Below are 11,760 nucleotides of genomic sequence, written 5' to 3' on the forward strand. Positions count from 1 at the left end.
TTGGTAGTGTAACAAATATTGGGTTATCAGCTCTGTTGAGGCATGCTGGTGTTTTCTGTTAAGAGTCCCAGACTTGAAAGCTCCTGACATATGCCGGCATGGGAAGGACATGTATTAGCTTTGGGGTTTTTCCACTGATCCTATTACGTGTTGTACGTGTAGGTGGGGGATAAGCTTAAGAAGTTCGTGCTGACAACAAAGTTCATTTAAATCACAAAAAGGCTAGGCACAAGGACAATATGCATCTTAATTTTTTTTCTTTTCTCTATTTTTTGATGCTTTTTCTATTTCTTGCAGATATTTGAAGCAATTTTTTAATTACTTGATCTTTGCAAACGCATGCTACGATTATATCAATTAATATGAAAAGTGGATGTCACAGGAGAAATTTCAATACCAAAGGTAGCAGAGGTGAATTTTTTTTTACGTACATGTGTACACACACGCGCACACTCACACACATACAAAACCCAGAAAAATGTGCTTCCTTTACAAACGACTGGTCCTTGCTGCAAACACAGAAACATCTTTCTCCTGCATGTTTCCTCCATCTTGTGCCCATTTTGGATTTGGAGAATCTAGAGAAACTCTCTGGGTACTGCTCAAGAGGTGGTATCGGTGCCTTACGGAGGCCACAATTTCCTCTTGGTTTTGGGGGGTTTTTTTGGTTTTTTTTTGTTTTTGGGGTTTTTTTTAATTAATGCCAGTTGAAAAATTGCAGTGTTGCTGATTTTTCAGTGCTTCATGAGCGGCAGCCTGGCAGCTGTTGGATAGGTGAGCTCAGAAGCGTAGGTTGGCCATGCCAATGCCGTCGGTCCTGTCAGACCACCTTATCCTTAACATCTCCATTGCATTTTTGTTGGCCTTAGCACATGTGTGACGTCAACCAACCACCATCAGAGGTTGTAGAACCGAAGAGAGTTAGTGTGGGGTTTCTCCTGTTACTCTTTTTAATTGAGTTGTGCAGTGGAAGAGGATTATTGGACATTGGTGCCCATAACTTCATCGAATTCACTTAAGTTGGTTTTTTTTGTTTCTTTTCAGTCTTCAAACTGACAAAGGTCTTAGGGGCTAAGATCTGTTCAATCTTTCCATGGGGCTTACTGTACATAGAATTCATCGGAAACATAGTGCGCATGAGTATATGCAAACCAGTGACACACAAGCACAACTGTACAAGTGTGGCAGTGCTGTTTTTCTTGGCCATTGTGTAAGACATTCACTGAAAGCTGCTATTTTCATTCACCTTGTAATTGTACTTTATTTTTTCTACATTTTTTTTTTTACATGTGGGATATACACCATGTGTTAAATATGCAATAAATTGTTTACAGGATGCTCTTGTAAAGGGTAGTCCTTTGTAAAGCTGTACAGACTTTGCAGTTTAAGCACAATGTGCACATGTTAGTTTTATATACAGCAAGACATGACTTTTTGCAGCGGGAAAGGTTCTACTATGTTTATATACAAAGTAAATGGATCAACGTTTGTGCTTAATGTAAAGCTGCTTTATAAGACTGTAAAATAAATTTTTTTATCTTAAGACAAACGTGGGGCATCTTCATTATTTCAGTTGGTACCTTCTACCCTATGTGTGGTTGCAGGTGAGCCCTGGTGAGCAGTCATCTTAGTGGTTTTAAGATGTCTCCTTTTAGGGTATTCTGGAAGGTTTTTATTCTAAGTAAGGTGGAAAACGTTCTTCTTTTCAACAGTTAAGAGTTTGCTGATTTGGAGTGAGGACTACAGATCTATATTCTCTGTCTGCTCGAGTAAAGTTCATGCAGTATGTTGCTGGTGTGAGTTGTTTCTGCTAAAGGCATCTCATTTTGAGTTTTTATGATTTTTGTTAAGTAACAATTTTAACTGACTGGTCACTAAAAAATACCCTAACAAAGACAGCAGGTGGTCTGCTGAGGTTGCCTGTAATGTCCAAGAAGTGCACCACTTTCTTAATTCCTCTTTTCAGCTAAAAATATGCAAGTCCTATCAAAATTCCCCCCCAAAATTGGGATTGAGGTCACCTCTGTCTTAGCCGTTCCATGCCTGAAGTGATGCTTCCCACCTTGATGCAGAAGTGCTGTTAAATCGGAGCTGATCGATGGAAAGTCAGTGCCTCCTTGGCTGTAAATGTGAGCTGCACCCAGGATGCCACGTTTGACTTGGTCGTGAATAATTTTGCATGACTGAAATGCATAGAGCAAATCTTCTGCAGCTGGGCAGAGCTTCAGGACTGTCTCCCAACTGCTTGGGTGAAAATATTGATTTTCATTACTTAGCAGTTTGTTAAAAACGTATGAATTGAAAATAGAAGTGGATTTCAATATGTTGTCTTGGTGATGAATTTGAATGTTTGCTGCTCAGTTTGTGGTGAAAGGAGATACATTTACCATCTGCCTGGAGTGACTGATAACTCCCATGTATGCGTTGCATTTCCTGAATGTTAAATAGCTGCTTCTATACTTTACTAATCTCCTCCAAAAATGGCAGGAGCTATTTAAAAGGCAAGCGCTCAATGTTTCAGCCTATTCAACAAGGTGGAGTTTTGCAATGAAGTGCAAATGTTGAAAGACATCCTGGTGCTCAGTGGCTTGAATCTTTAGGACAGTAAATATTTTAAGAGCTCATCTTGTTGAATTTGTATCTCTGAGCAACTTGCTGAGTAGCTCGCGTTGGGTTGAACTGAAAATTAACAGGATGGAGCACCTTGTGCCATGGTAATAACCACTAATGAGCAGAGGGTGGGAGGAGGGAGCAGAGGGGTTCTGCTTCTGTTCTCATAGCTACTCAGGGGTTTCCCATCTCAGAGGAGAGGAGTACATGTGCCTGCCTTGGTCTGGAAGGGGTCAAACCCCACCACGCCGCTGGCCTCGAGTGGAGCTGCCATCCCGGGAGCAGGACACGCTCTGGAGTCTGTCTGTCTGCACTGGCCAGGACAGATGGATTCTGTGCATCTCCTGCCAGCTGCCACAAAAGGCTGGTCATCCACAGAGCAGAGGAGTTCCTGCTCCTTTCGAGGTGTCACCAAGCCTTTGGACCAGGGAATTGGTGGACCCTTGTGCTGTGAATACGCCAACAGTGCTTTATTTCTCAGCGTACTTGGGTGACCACAGACAACCGGCTGCTGAGGGCTGGCTGTTCCTGTCCCTAAAGAGGCAATGTGATATGTTTGATAGCTAATTACAGCAAGGTCAGGCTTCTGGTGCAAAGTGTGGGAAGAAACACAAGTATTGGCCTGGCCTCAAGCACCTGAGGGTCTGCTCTTAACCTCAACATGTGCAGATGCTGGTACCAGGTCATGTTCGTGGTGGTGGTGAAGGTGAGGTGTGTGTCTGTTGGTTTTTTTTTTGTTGTTTTTCTAGCTTAGTCTAGATTAATAGTATTTGCTAGTGGGAAAAAGCTCCACGTACAGCCTTCCTTCTGCACCATCCTGCTGGGGCTCCATCCCTTGCCTCATGTGCCTCCTGGCCCCCCTCTGCCAGCAGAAATGCTGCTCTAAAGCGTTTTCCCTGTTTATAAGCCCAGTCTGATTGCCTTCCTGAGCTTAAGCGATGCCATTGCCTTAAGGCACTCCCTTCTGAATGGATTCATCATGGTTTAGTGGCTTTCTGTCACCCTGATGAGGAAATACGAGCGGCTTCCCCGCACAGCAGGTCTCCAGTGAAGGAGGCGGCAGCTTCTTTACCAGCGCTGGGAGACATAAATGGTGCACGGACACATTTCCTGGGTCCAGGCACCTGTTTGTGAGCAAAATCTTGGCTGAACCTTTCTGGGTGTTGAAAAGAGGTTTTTGAGGATGCTGGGGAAGAGGCTTGTTGTGCAGGCGCTGAGGATGCTGTGAGGGCTTGGGGCTGGCTGCATCCTATGGCTGTGCCATGCGGGAACCTGCTCTGCTCCCCAGCTCCTCCAGAGGGACCCTGTGCTGGCCCTGGGCCAGTGGTTTCCTCCCTTCCTTGCGTTTTTCCAGGTGGGATATCAAGCCGTCCTCTGCATGGTGACCTCTAAGGTACCGAATCAGCCAGAGCCCCCCGGGCATGGAGCAAGAGGCGGCACCGTCAGCTGCTTGTGTGCAGGAAGCATCTAAAAAGACTTATTTCTGCAAAGCCTGTTACTGGGAGGGGAAAAAAAGAAAATCCAAATGGCATTGCTTGGGTGGGGAATACTAACCCATTAATTTGATCATAAAGAAGCCTTTTTATTGAAATCCCATCTTTATCCCAAGTGCTCACAGGGCTTGGCTGGATCTTATTAAATGCTCCGATATTCCACTGTAGCTTTTTGTTTTCCCTGGGCCTTGTTTGAACAATCAAATGTCAGCAGAAGCAGCTGGTGGTAAATGCCATTTCCCTCTGCCCGGGGACTGCAGGACTGGCCGCTGGGTGCTTAACGGAGAGATGAGCTGCTTAGAGAGAATTAAATATTAATACTGGCTATTGCTCTCTGTAATGCACTGGGCCTGGCGTGTGTGGAGCGGAGCCGTATCCAGCTGGGCCCATGGGTGCCGTGGGCAGGCAGAGCAGCGCGTGAAGCTCCAGGGAAGTGATGATGAGGAGGGTGCCAGGGATGGCAAGGAAGGGCTGGGGGTGATTTGCCCCGTGGAGTCCCAGCACTCCAGCGAGAGTTTGGCTCCTCTCCCACGATGCGGCTCCTCCTCGGCACCCGCTTCCCTCCCCACTGGTTTTCTGCAGCCGCTCTCCTCTCTCTCTGCTCTGCATCCCTGCAGCATCCCTGCTCCCGGCTGGGGCTGCTGTACCCCCATGTCCTCCAAAAACTTAACAGTAATGTCAGCACTGGCACATTCCTCCATCTCACATGCCCTGTAAGCAGATTCATTTTGTCATTAAAAGTATTAATTAAGGGAGGCTGGAGCCAGAAACGTGTTGCATGAACTGGGCTGTGCCAGCACCAGGGGCCGGTTGCAAGCAGGGGCCGAGAGGGCAGGGGTCCTGTTCCCTGCCTGGGATGAACCAGGGTGGTGATTTTGGCCAGACTTCCCTTTTTCCACCCAGGCTCAGCCACCTCAGTGCTCCCCCATTGCTTTCCAGATGCAGGGGTCTCCGCTGGGATGCGGGAGATGGGGAGCAGGCGATGGTGGAGCAAGAGGGGAGGAAACGCTGGAGCGAAGCCAGAGCTGCTCCGCAGGTACCTCCCAGGCTCAGCAGTGACCCGTGGGGGCAAAGCCCACCCCACCCTGCTGCCGTGAGCCCCCCAGCTCCTCGGGGCGGAGGAGGCCGAGAGACGGCATCTCCGGAGAGGAGGGCAGAGAGGGGTGGTCTCCAAAGGCATTAAGTGGCTGCAGCAGGGCTTCTCCTCTGCTCACACAACGGCTGCTAACAGTGATGATGGAGCTGCTAATGATGCCAATTTTTTCTTTTTTTTTTTTTATGAATTTAAAACTTTCTAAAGTTTTGGGGTTTTTTTTGTTGATTGCTGGGGCAGCAGTGTTCCCAGAGTGACCCCATCCTGTAGCAAAGCCCCCAGCCACTCTCACCCCAGCTTTCCCTGCCCGTTGCAGAAGGGGGTAGGGACAGGGATCCTGCTCGGCTTGTGAGTGCCACCTGCTTTTACCCATCCTGCTCTGTTATTTGCAACGATTTCTGTAAAGCCTTTAGTTGCCCTGACTGCAGCAGAGGTCTGCTGGTGCCAGCGGGCTTGTGGTGCGCTCGGGGAGCTGCTCATGTGTGCGGGTCCCGCTGGCAGCACAGGCCATTAACGCCCACCGAAGCAGGGGGCCGTGGGACACGCTGCAGCCCCGGGTCACCTACGGACATTTTGCAATTCTGCAAGTCAGGCACATCATGAGCTCGGCTCCGCTTTGCTGTGAGCTAGCACAAGGTCTGGAACAACTGATTGCCTTCATTTAGAATAGCTCCAGCTCACAACAACTGACTTTATAGACGACTAACTCCCTTTTATGGGGAAAAAACAACTCGGAGCAGCAGAAGAAACCGTTGCATTCCTATTCCACAGTTGTCACCTTGTGAATTGTCCCTTGTTGGTATTTGCGCTGTGGTCGTGCCCAGCAGTGTCAGCCCTGCTGGCAGCAATGCCTGCTGCAAAGATGATGCTGCCAAAGTGCAGGCAGCACAGGCAGAGGTTGCAGTGGGAGCCCTTGTCCTCCATGGGCATCCACACGTGCTCTGCCCGGCACTCAGGCACAGCAGGATTGGGCCCTGCAGGGCTGCAGGAGATGGGACACACCGGGTCGGCCCCCAGCGGGGTTTGCACTGAAAAGGCGGCACTTGCGGTAGACCATGAATAACACGGCAAAGAATTAAATGTGTGTAATTAAACATGCGGGCTTAGGGCTAAATTAAATATTAACTAGTTCTCCCTTTGCACCTCCTGTTAGCGGCTCTGTCGCGATGCTGCACGGAGAGGAGGCAGCGGCAGCTCCTCTCTGGGTAACCTGGCCAGGAGGGAAGGGATGAGCCAGCACTGCCCTGACAAGGTCCCCTTTGTGATGAGGAGGAGGAGGACAGGAGACCAGGCTCCCTCTGGCCGCAGTGCCCCCCCCTCCAGGATCTGGCACAGGGGCTCAGCACCGGCCGGTGGAGCCACTGCTGTGCCAGGCACTGTTGGCCCTGTCACCCAGGGGTGGTGGGGGACCGATGGGGCCACACAGCAGGTTTTGGGCAGGGCAAGGGCGAGAGATCCTGGAGGATCACCTCTGCCTACGCTGGTTCCTGGCTCTGTGGGGAACTGTGTGTCTGACCCGCAGCTCTTGATGGCTGTGGGGCCAGGGATGCTCCTCAATCCTCCCGTGCAATGGCTTTCACATGCTTGGACACTTTCTGGTTTGGGGGGAACCTTTCCCACGCTTGGTCTTCACCCCTCGACAGAAACTTTGGGAAAGTCTGTGCCCGGACTCTCCAGTTAATTTAAAGACTAAAAAAAAAGAAGAAATACTTGCTTGGAGCACCTTGCCATCACTCCCCTGTGCGTCAGACACGGGCAGAGCTGGGCGGTGGGAGTACAGCCCAGGCACACCCTTGCGAGGGCCGGACTCTGCCCTGCGAGCTGCTCAGCCTGAAAGCTGGGCTCAGCCTGCAGCTTCCAGGGCTGGGGCAGTGTGGGTGCCTGGGGGCTCGGCAGCCTGCCGAGGCTCTCCCCCAGGTTGGCAGGGCTTTACAGGCAGGTCCGGCTGCCTCCACAGCTCCCACTGAGTCATTTTTTTTTTGAGGGTGGATGTTTGTCTACAGTTCAGCAAACAGACGCAGTTTTTCTGGGATATGGCCAGCAGGGAAAAGTCACCTTTACGCTCCTGCTGCCCAGTTATAAGTCAAATAAAAACCAGGGAGTGATTAAAACCAGAGCACGCTGTGCTGGTGAGTGCAGGGGGGGATGCAGCCTGGATTCATGAGCTGAGACCGCGGGTGGGATGAGCGCTGGCACCCACGACACGGCCTCCGCTCCGGTCCCTTGCGCGGGGGCCACCAGCATCCCCTGCCCCTTGGGTGGTGGCTGTCCCCAGGCTGTGCAGGGGCTGCGTGGGGTGGTCACATCTGCACGGGGGAGTGCAAGGGCACGTCTGGGGGGTGCACGTAGGCAGGGGTGTGTGCACACCTAGGAGGTGGATGTGCACATCTGCAGGGGTGGCTGTGAACATCTGGGGCTGGGTGTGCACAGCGGGGGTGGGTCTGCACATCTGCACGGGGCCGTGTCTGTGCGCAGCTTGGGGGACGGGTGATGTGCAGGGGTATGCGTGTGCCCTTAGTGCTCCCCAGGCCATGCGGTGCTCCAGGGCTGCTGGCAAAGTGGCGGCAGAGCCAGCACTGTCCCTGTCCCCAAGCCGCAGGATGTCCCCACTGGCACTGCTCAGCACCCAGTTCCAGCAGTTGCCTGCTGGGCCAAGCTGGGCCCCCCCAAAACCTGCACTGGGCACCCTGTTTGGGGCTTTCCTGCAGGTACCCCTTGCCCACAGCACGCACCTAGAGCTGCCGTGACCCCCCCAGATCAGCGGTGCTCCCTGTGCTCGGCCACACTCAGCTCACACTGTTCTCCATGAATGACAGAGCAGGGCAGCAGGATCTGGCCACTACTCAAATACCAATTTTTCATTTTTCATCCTCTCTGGCTTTTAATACCCTCCGTAAAAGCTCTTGGCTGGTTTGTGCTCGCTGCTGGTTTCCAGATCCCCGGGATGTCCCGCTCGCATGATTGTAGTTCAGCTTGGATTCTGTTTTGCTGCAAAAAACGTAGCTGGAGGTTCAGCCATTCAGTGCCGGGAAGGTTTGAAACTCGTTGCACCAGTTCCATGGGAGGCACCACGGGGCTGGCACAGCCTTTGCAAGCGCTGAAAACACTGGTTTTGGAAACATGAGGTTTCCTAGGCTGCTTGTACACGGGCACGGTGCTGAGAAGAAAGTCCTGCCTCGGGCTGGAGGTCATGCCCAAAGCAGGGTCAAAGTACTCGGGTATAAAATCTCTCCTCCGCCGCTGCTAGGCAGAGCTGCTGCCAGTGCACGAGCTGCCAGTGCGAATAAATGCGGCTGGATTATCTGATGGGTTTGTGTCAATGATCGTGTAAAAACAATCAGGAGTAATTTTAAAGTTTTTTATGGTTTTATTACGGTGCAACAGCAGACTTCATCCTTTCCAGCTCATTTGACTGGCTGCAGCTCATAAACCCGGGCAGGCGAGGGGGTAAGTAGAGTAAATCTGCATCTTGGTCTCTGCGGTCAATGGTTTGGAGGAAAAAAGAGCCCAGGAGATGGTTTAAAACACATGCTTAATGCCAAAAGCATGGAATGGGCAGAGAGGCAGCGTTTTCCTCCTGCTCACCTCTCTCCTGGCCCGGAGCCCTGCGGGGACGGGGGCTGCAGGGTATGAAGTCAGTGACAATCTGCCCCAGGAGCCGAGCTGTCCCCTGCCCCGCAGCTGGATGCAGACGTGTGTGTGCGCAGCCCGGCCATGGCCTCACCCACCCCGTGCCTGCAAAATAAATCCTAATTTTGTGCTAATTTGCTGGCAAGGGGGAAAAAATGCTGCAGGAGCTGTGGGTGACCCAGAGGTGCCCGGTTATCCATGATACAGCTCCTCCTCTGAGCAATGCTGTGATGAAATTGTCTTCCTTCTACTGCCTGGGGACGGCTTTACTTTCTTCATCCAAATAAAAGGGCTGTTTATAAACCCAGCCTTGCATGGGCTCACGCCGAAGCGTAAGCATCGGCTTCTGCTGGCACCCATCCGTCCCCACATCCCTGGCTCATCTCCTGAGCTCCTGTTTGCTGCCAGGGATGAATTTCATGGTAGCAGAGGTCATGGCCACAGGGTTTGGGTTTTGCAGGTGGCATCTGGCTCTCTGCATGGGGGTCCCTTCGTTAAGGAACCTGTTACCGGACCCGTTGGTGCAAATCCCCGTGCCCATCCCATAGCTGCCTCCCGCCAGTGGGTCAGCCAGCGAGGCTCTGACATGGGGAAACGGGCATGCTCTCAGCTCTGGGGCATCCCTCATGGTGGGAACAGCACCCGAAAGGAGATGGCAGAGCCCTGGGAAGCCGTTGTCCAAGGGGAAGCTGTGCTGCAATGCTGGCAAAGGAGGGTTAATACGCTTACACCCAGAAACTGATGTCAAGAGACTTTCCCTTGTGATTAAAATGCAGGATAGTGCTGTACATTCACCAGCCCTGATTTCATATGACCCTTAATGCTTCTCCCCGTGACCCGTGAGCAGTGCATTACGCTAGGCTCCAGTTCTTCCAACTACTTAATAATACAGGAGCAATGCCCATGCAACCCTCTCCAGCGACTCGCAGTACTCAATCTACTGCTCTATTCAGATATTGTGAAACATGTTACCAACGGCTGCAGTAAAAATAGAGGCTTTATCGGGGAGGAGAAGGGGAACTGCGCTGGGGTTTGCAGCCGGCACAGGCGTGGGGAGAGCCGGTGGCTCCGGCTCCGCGGTGACCGAGGGGACCCCCATCGCCCAGCCGGCTGTGGTCCTCTGTCCAGCTGGGAACTATGTAAGAACTCTTTCCAGTTTGGGAGCACCTCCCTCTTCATCTACAGGAGGGTTTTAACTTTACAGTCTCCTTGGAGGCAGTTAAGCAAGTTTCGGGTGTTTTCCGGTGCTAAAGCAGAAGGGCCTGGGAGCTGAAGATGCACAGGGAGGTCTGTGAGTTAATATTTTTTCCTGCCCGTATTCCATTTCCTTGCAGCCCGGCTGAAGCTAATCCAGAGCACAATCTGAGAGCATTTGGCCACAGTTATTTCCGGTTTTATTTTGTTGCCTTTTTCCTGTTCCACTAAAAGACGAGCCAGAATTAATTTGCTCCTAATCTGGGAAAGCAGCCGGCGGGGCTGACCTCCGTCGCGTCCTTCCCCCCGAGCCCAGCTGGGGTGCGGGGACGGTCCCGCCGGGTGCCAGCAGCAAGCAGGGGGTTTGACAGAGCTTCCTTGCCCTTCCTGCCGGGCTGCTGGTTTTGGCAAAACCTGCCCCAGCCCGCTCGCTTGGCTGCCTACGCCCCGGCCAGGCTTCCAACGCGGCTGGGCCATGTGGGCTGTGTTTGTACACAGATGAGTAATACGGTCTCCCAGAGCCAGCGCCGGCGATAACACAGCATCCGACCCAGCCCCGCTCCCGGGAGCAGCGCCGTAAGTACCGGCCGCTCTGCTTTTTCCCCTGAATCGTTTTGGCTTGCTGCTTTTCACGCTACTCCGGGGATGCTGGGGGTTTGCACGGCACGATGCTCACCCGTGGGTCTGCACCCGGAGGCTGGGAGTTTTTCACACGCGCCGTGAGAAGATGAAGGTGGGAAGGAGCTGTGTGTGACAGGGACGGTGCTGCGGGGGCCGGCAGGACTTTGCTTTTTCTCTGCCCTCCTACAGCACCAGCAGCTCATGGCTGTGCTGGTCGCTTGCAGAATTTATGGAAGTTTCACTCGGCAGCGTTTTAGGAGCGGGACGGGCGCTGAGACGTGGCCGTCCCCCGAGGAGGACGAGTGAAAGCACTGGGTCTGGCAAAGAGCTCAAGCACGTGCCTGAGACGCACTGATTTTGGAAAGCCTTGAGCTTATGCGTATGCTCGGAGCTGCCTGCTCATCTCAGATCCCGAGCAGATACCAGCAGCCACCCGCAGCAATAACAACCTCCTACAAAGCCTCTGTTGTTCTGCTGGAAAAGGTCTTGGCATGTCCCGTGCTGCTGATGCTGGGGCCGAGCACTCAAAGGAGCCCAGACGCTAGTTTTACAGTTCAACTAGTCTCTCTCCTTGTGCCGCCGTAAGTCATAAAAGTTAATAATTAACAGCTAAAAATATTTTTCCCTCCATTGAAAGGCACCGGCTGCCGGCTGGTGCTGGCGGGGAGAGCTGTGCCGTGCGAGAGCTGCTGCAGCCACGCTCCACGCACGCTGGAGCCAAGTCTGGACACGCGGCGGAGGGACGGTGACAGGGGACGTGTCAGGGGTCCTCTCGCCAGAGACAAACCGCAGCCTTTAAGGGTGAAAGCCGGTGCCAGGCAGGAACCTTCCCTGGCTGAACTCGGCGCAAACCAAAGGCTCCTGGGCTGGACCTGCAGCCTGCGGTGCCTGACATCCCCACAGGGCTTTGTGCATGGCCATGGGGGGATGAGGAGGAGGAGGAGGAGGAGACATCCCTCATCCCACACCGCTGCCACCGGAGCACTGCTCTCCGGGTGGAAAAAGTCAGCTGAAGGAGGAGGAAAACACGGGACTGCAGGGTGTGCCTGGGCTGCTGCTGCACCCCGCAGCTCCGGTGACTCATTTTGCTTTTAAAAATACAAGTTCTTCGTTAAGGCT

The sequence above is a fragment of the Haliaeetus leucocephalus genome, unplaced genomic scaffold (assembly GCF_000737465.1).
Source record: "Haliaeetus leucocephalus isolate CR32 unplaced genomic scaffold, Haliaeetus_leucocephalus-4.0 Scaffold339, whole genome shotgun sequence".
Lineage (NCBI taxonomy): Eukaryota > Metazoa > Chordata > Aves > Accipitriformes > Accipitridae > Haliaeetus > Haliaeetus leucocephalus.